Source organism: Macrotis lagotis, chromosome 8, assembly GCF_037893015.1.
Source record: "Macrotis lagotis isolate mMagLag1 chromosome 8, bilby.v1.9.chrom.fasta, whole genome shotgun sequence".
NCBI lineage: Eukaryota > Metazoa > Chordata > Mammalia > Peramelemorphia > Peramelidae > Macrotis > Macrotis lagotis.
In genome coordinates this window covers 48,360,011-48,366,150 of record NC_133665.1, presented here as the reverse complement: position 1 = coordinate 48,366,150, position 6,140 = coordinate 48,360,011, and the positions used below count along the sequence as shown (strand labels likewise).

General features: G+C 56.7%; 1 protein-coding gene across 3 annotated transcripts in view; it reads left to right on the top strand.

Moving 5' to 3' along the window:
- The first annotated feature begins 1,925 nt into the window (after positions 1 to 1,925).
- GLIS2 (GLIS family zinc finger 2) overlaps positions 1,926 to 6,140 on the top strand; it is a 52,186-nt gene continuing 47,971 nt past the window's right edge. Inside the window, exon 1 of one of the 3 annotated variants that reach the window (XM_074196848.1) lies at positions 1,926 to 2,118. The gene's annotated coding sequence lies outside the window, so the exon portion shown is untranslated. Of the gene's footprint in view, positions 2,132 to 3,135; positions 3,200 to 6,140 lie in introns of those variants that run through there. The other 2 variants (XM_074196847.1, XM_074196849.1) reach the window with 2 other exon arrangements.

Here is a 6,140-nt window from a genome sequence, read left to right as displayed (position 1 = left end):
CTGGCTGGGGTGGGTGGGGGGGAGTTAATTATTTTAACATAACCCTCCCTAGCTTACTCACAATAGTAAAAGGTAGTGGTGGTTTGAGAATGTGTATGGTAATATAGATAAATGTATTCACCTTTGTCTTTCCAATACTTTGAGATTCTGAGAGGAGATTCATTGGATTTAGGATTCATTCCCTTCTAGCTGTGACCTAGGGTGACTCAATTCAACACCTTGAGCTTTAATTTGCTTAGCTGGAAAATGAGGAAAATACTCCTTTCCTCACTTCATTGCCTTGATCAAAGTACATGGTGGTGGTGGGGGGGTTGGGTGAAGGGAAACTTTCCACTATTACAACCCTCAATAAAGTATCGTTTTGGAGAATAGTCTGAGGCCCAGTGCAGTGTGACATGCCCATTGACACATAACAGCTTGAGTGTCAGAGAGATTTCCAACCTAGGTCTTCTTAACTTGGATTCCAGCATGCTGGAATAACTACTTCTTTAAAATCTCTATCACTTGCTATTCCTAGGCAATTTCTCATCCAGGTTCTCATCTGGTCTAATCTTGCTTGGTTTCTTAAGAGAGTTTAGCTATAGCAGGGAACTATAAATCTTAGGTTTAAGTAATTCTTCTAAGGTGAGATGTACTTTTCTAAAAAGCAATAAGAGTTGGTTATGTTAATACTAAAGCACATTGTATTTTCTGAGGTTTGGGATGGAGAATATGAGAGGGGGAGAGGGAGTAACTGAGAAGTATACTGGGGAGCCAGGGTTTTAAAAAGGGGAAGCCAAAACCACAGATAATAAACAAAGTAGATAATGAACATGAGGGTGCCTGGGAGGTGACTGTATGGTTTCAGGTAAAATCTTTTTTAGAAAGATAAATATGCTAAATAAAAATAATAATGAATAACAAGGATAAATAGAAATGATTTTTGGAGATTGTTTTAAATTGGAGAATCAGGACCAAGGCTCCCTCTATTGGCCCGGATAATGGAAAGTCAGCTAATGTCTCTTGAAGTCAGCCACTTCATCTGCTGAATTCCTTCTGAATATAGGGTGAAGAAGCATTGTCTTCAGTACATATGGATTGTACTGTGCCCAGAAGTCATAACAGGAGGTTCCTGGCTGACACAGGACCAGAAGGATATACAACAGAGAAGTGCACAAAAGCCAGAACCAAAGGAGAGAAGCCCAAAGATGAACAGCAAAGGAAGCCCAAAGATGAATGGTCTCAAAACTAATAGGGGGAAAAGAAGGGGGGTCATTCGAGGGGACTCTCAAATTTCAAAAAGAATTATCAGCATGATTCAACTTTGACCCAGGAATATTTGAATGGTTCTGTCATATTTAACACCAATAAGCAATATTGTACAAATTATTTTCCTTCAGTAATTAATACATTCGCACAGAGAAAAAAAGGCCAGTAAAACATTTGCTGAATACACATGACACCCATATACTGTGTTTTCATGGGGGTAGGAGTTCTGTGGAAACTCCCCTCCACTCTGCAGGTCTGCAACAGGTTAGATCGTTTAATTTATAATCAAAGAGAGCTTTCTGGGGCAGTGGGAGGTCAGGTGAGTTGTCCATAATCACACAGCTAAAAGGGTCAGAGGCTGGACTTGAACCCAGGTCTGAAGCCAATACACCAGGCTGTCATATCTATGTAATATGAGCACATGAAAGCTATGAACCTCCTCTATGTAACTGTATGCACACAGAGATGTATTTTATATACATACCTGTATCTATACATGTGATGAGAGTATGTCTCCGTTTTTTTTCGGGTACCTTACCTTATCTTAATGTATTTTCTTTTGCAGCAAGTGTTATGGCTAGGCTCTTTAAAAGCTGGAAGCGGCCCAGTCTCTCCCATCCTCTGCTCACCACCCCCTCCCCTCCCCCATCATCTCCTGCTCTGGGCACCTCCTCCTTCCCAGTGTTAAGCTGTGGAGCGCAGACTGTCAAGGCTCTAACTTTGGGAACATCTGGCCTCTTGCTCTTCTCTACCCCAGAGGCACACCGAAGGTTTCCTGTCCTGATAAGACGATGGAAAATTAAAGCTCACAGGAGTTCCTTCCAGACCAGACTTGAGACAAGGAAACTGAGGCCCGGAGGAAGCACGGAGGTAACTGGCCAAGGTCAGACCCGAGGCGCCGAAAAAGCCTCAATGCGAGTCTGCTGGACCCGGCTCCTCGTAGGACGGAGGAAACAGCTTTTTTTTTCCCCCTCCAAGGAAGACAGGAGGATGGAAGCTGCAGTTCCCCGACCGGCCCTCCTCCCCTCCCCCATCTCCCGTTAGGGGCGCCGCCCCCACGCGCTCTCCCCCCGCCGGTCCCATCGGATCCCCCCTCGCGGGCAGCGCGGCCGCCGCCACCATCACCACCGTCACCGCCGCCTCTTCCTCCCCTCTCCGGCCGCTCGGGGGCTTTTCTTCCCAGGCTTTTCAGACGCCCCCTCCCCGCCGGGCCCCCCGCCCCCCACCCGGCCGCGGACCCCCAGCCCCAGGCTCCAGCGCCGCGGCTCCCGGGGCGGGGGCGGCTCCGGGCAGTGCCCGCCTCCGCCTGTGTCCTAGCGCTGCCCTCGGGCCGGGGGCGGGCTCTGGCGGCCGGGGGGGGGGGGGGGGGGGGGGAATGGGGCCGAACCTGAGGAGCGCCTCGCGGGGCGGCGGGGCGCGGGGGGGCGCGGGGGGCGCGGGGGGCGGCTCCCCTCCCCCACCCACCCCCCGCCCGCGCAGCCCGGCGCCTGCCAGTCACGGCCGCCTCCCCCCGCCGCGCCGCTGCCCGGGCCGGGGGGCCCCGGCGCACGGTCGCCCCCGCTCCCCTCGCCCCCGGCCTCCGAGCCGGGCCGCCGGGGCCGCCAGGGCGCCCCCCGCCCCCCGGCCTCGCCGCCGCCTCCCGCGCCCTCCCTCCCCCCGCGCCGCCTCCCTCCGTCCCTCCTCCCCTCCGCCGTCTCTCTCCTTCCCTTCTTCCCTCCGTCCCTCCTCCCTCCTCCCCTCCCCAAGACATCCCCTCGCGCCCGGGCGGCTGCCACCTCTCCCCGGCCCGAGCTGCGGATGTGGCGGAGCGGCGGGGCGCCGGGCGGCCGTGCCGGGGGAGCCCGCAGCGCCTGAGCCCCGCGGCCCCCCGCCCCGACCCCGACCGCAGGAGCCCGCAGCCCGGACACCGAGCGCCCGCCGCCGCCGCCGCCGCCCGGGCTGCCCGCTAGAGGTAAGGCGCCGCGGGGCCGCGCGGGAGTCGGGCCCCGGGCCCCGGGCCCCGGGCCCCTCACCGCGGGCCATTGTGCGCCCCGGCCGGGCCCCCTCGCGCGCCCGAGCCGCCGCAAACTTCGGCGGGGAAGTTGAGCGCCTGCCCCCCGCCCCACGCGGTGCTCGGGGCCGCGGGGCGCGGGGGGCCCGGGGTCGGGGCCAGAAGTTGGCCGGCCCCTCCCGGGCAGCGGCCGAGCCGCCGTGTCCAGGAAGCCCTTCCCCGGGCTGCTCCGGCCCCGGAACGAGCCTTCATCCCCGGGCTTCCTCCGCGCCCATTCTTCTCTCCTCCCCTCCCGGCCTGGGAGAGCGGGCCCCGGGGGGCCCTCGGGACCCTCCGGCTGCGCGGCCCGGGGAGGGGGGCCCGAGACGCGGCCGAGCCCCCAGCCGCGGAGAAAGCCCGAGAGGGAAGGGGGGGGCTGGGCCGGGCACTTGTTCTGTCATCCACATCTCCGGCTAGGCCAGGTAGGGGGGAGCTCTCCACGGTCCGCCGGGGCCGGGCCCGGGCACCTTTTCTCCCCAGCACCCCCGGGAGCCAGCGAGGGACCGGGGAGAGGAGCAGGAAAGACAGCGGCTGGTGCCCGCATTGCCTTTACCTGGAAATCTGAGGGGATGGGGGCCCTCTCGCTCAGGTCGGGGGAGAGATGGAGTGTGGCAGGTGCACGCTGAGCCAAGGGGGATGCCTTCCTCACCCCGGGAGGGACCCAAGCTCTGATGGGGATGAATTTGGACTGACACCTGGAGTCCCTGGCCCGGTGCCCTTCCGGAACCAGGGAGTCCCCATGGCTGATGGGAGCCCCAGAACATTAATTAGCAGGCCAGTTCTTTCAAAAGCGAGACTGGCTATGCTGTGCCCCTTTGTGTCTGTGTCTGAGAGAGTGTGTGCCCTTGCGTCTGTGCTGGGCCACTCTCTGGTGAGAACTGGAGGAGTGAGATGATGCTGGGAAGACACCTGGGCCCTCGGCCATTCAGACCCCATAGCCATCCATTCTCAGATGAACCTGGCTCGGCCCCAAACCTGAAGATGGAGACAGGCGAGTCTGAATTAGAGTTTCAAGATAAATCTAATTCAGCCGGGCAAATGGGTAGGGTCCTGGGAAGGCCCCCAGAGTCTGGAGAGGGTGGTTCCCCCCCCCAATTCTCTGAAGCACTTTGTGTATGTCTGGCTAACTGGGGAGGAAAAGAAGGAAAGTCATAGCATTTGGAGCTAAAGGAGCCTTAGTGAACAACTTGAACCTCCAGATTCCCTTACCAAACCAGCCCCCTCCAAAGGGAGCAAGTGACTTGCCCGAGGTCACATAGCTCAATAGTGACAGAGATGGAACAAGAACCATGCTTCCTAATTGGATTTTCTGACATCCCATATTCCCTTTTTAAACTGACATTCTGAGGAATGGCTAAAGCTTATGATGATGTTGGTAGACATGGAATCAGAGCTGGAAAAGACCTTATAAATCCTCTAAGCCAACTCCATCATTTTACAGATAGGGCAAACTCTGAACAAGAGAAGTGAATGGATTCATCCAGGGTCCACCCAGCCTTTTGCCCCCCCTCTTCTCCAGCCCCTTTTGAGGATTCTTCTGGGCTTCCCATCCAGGACTGACCACAGCTGTTCAAACCCAGATTATAGCAGGAACCACAGGCCTCAGAAACCAAGCAACACCCTCCCCCTAATGACCTCTATGCACTCTCCCTTCCCCCTGCCTCTCCTACCCGGTCTGGGCCCCAGCCCCTCTGCTGAGTGACCTGACCTGCCTGCTGCCCTCAGCAGCCCCTTGCTGGAGGATGGGGTTAGGGGAGGGGCTGCACCTGGTTGGGGAGGGTAAGAGTTTCCCTGCTCTGCAATCCAATCTATAGGGGCCTCCTCTGGGTCCTTGAGGTCCTTCTTTTTCAGAGGCCCCCCCCCCCCCCAGTTTCATCTCTGTGGGCTCTACTCCAGACAACTCTTTCGCCTTAAGAGCCTATCCTAGATAGGAAGAGTAATAAGGTGCAGCCTCAGTCTCCCCCTATCTAGGGACCAAGTTGGGGAGCTTCAGGCTGCCATCTGGGCAGGAAGGGGAGGAGGTTTTTGAGACTCCAAGGGCCTCATTTGAGGAGCTGGGCTTTGACCCTAACTACCATGGGATATACTGGAATCCTGGTGACCCTCGGGTCCAGATCAGTGAAAGCAGGCTATTCTCCCCTACTCTATCTCCCAAAGCTGCTGTTAGTGGTGACCCTCTGACACCACCACCCCCTCCATCCCTCCCCTCTCTTCCTTGCTGTCTCTGACCTTTGACCTTCAGCTTTAAATCCCTCCAGCTGGGGCTCCTTAGCCCCTGAGTGAACCTGGCCAAATCCCCCTGGTGGGGCCTCTCCCAGCTCCCTCCCTGGCTGCTGCTTCTCCTCAGAGAGAGGGACACCTGCCAGCCCCTCCTACTCTGATTGAGGGGGAAGGGGAGGGAAGAAGAGAGGAGGCTGCCAGGGAAGCCAGACAGTGAGTCACCCCACTTCCAGGCATCAGTCCCCCTCAGCTTCAGGAGCAGTGACTTGAGGAGCTAAGCCATTTAGGGGAGAGGGCTCAGGGGGCAGATGTGGTTATGAAGAAAAGGGAGGGCATTGTCCCACTATATCCCCAGCTCTCAATGGGTTGGGGATGAAATTCATTAAGAATCCAAAACCCTCATTTAAATTCCAACCTCCTCTTCCTCCTATACCCCACTCCTCAGTTTATTTTAAAAGGGAGCTGTAAATAAATAGATTTGATTCCCCTTTCCTCTCTTGGCACACCCTTCTCTTTGGGATGCAAAGGAGAATATCTTGTCTCTATTCCCTACCCCACCCCCCACCCCCCAAACTCAGAGAGAATCTGAACACTATCAGGAAGACTGTTTTCCTGACCTGTTTTTCCAAAACTCTGAATTTCC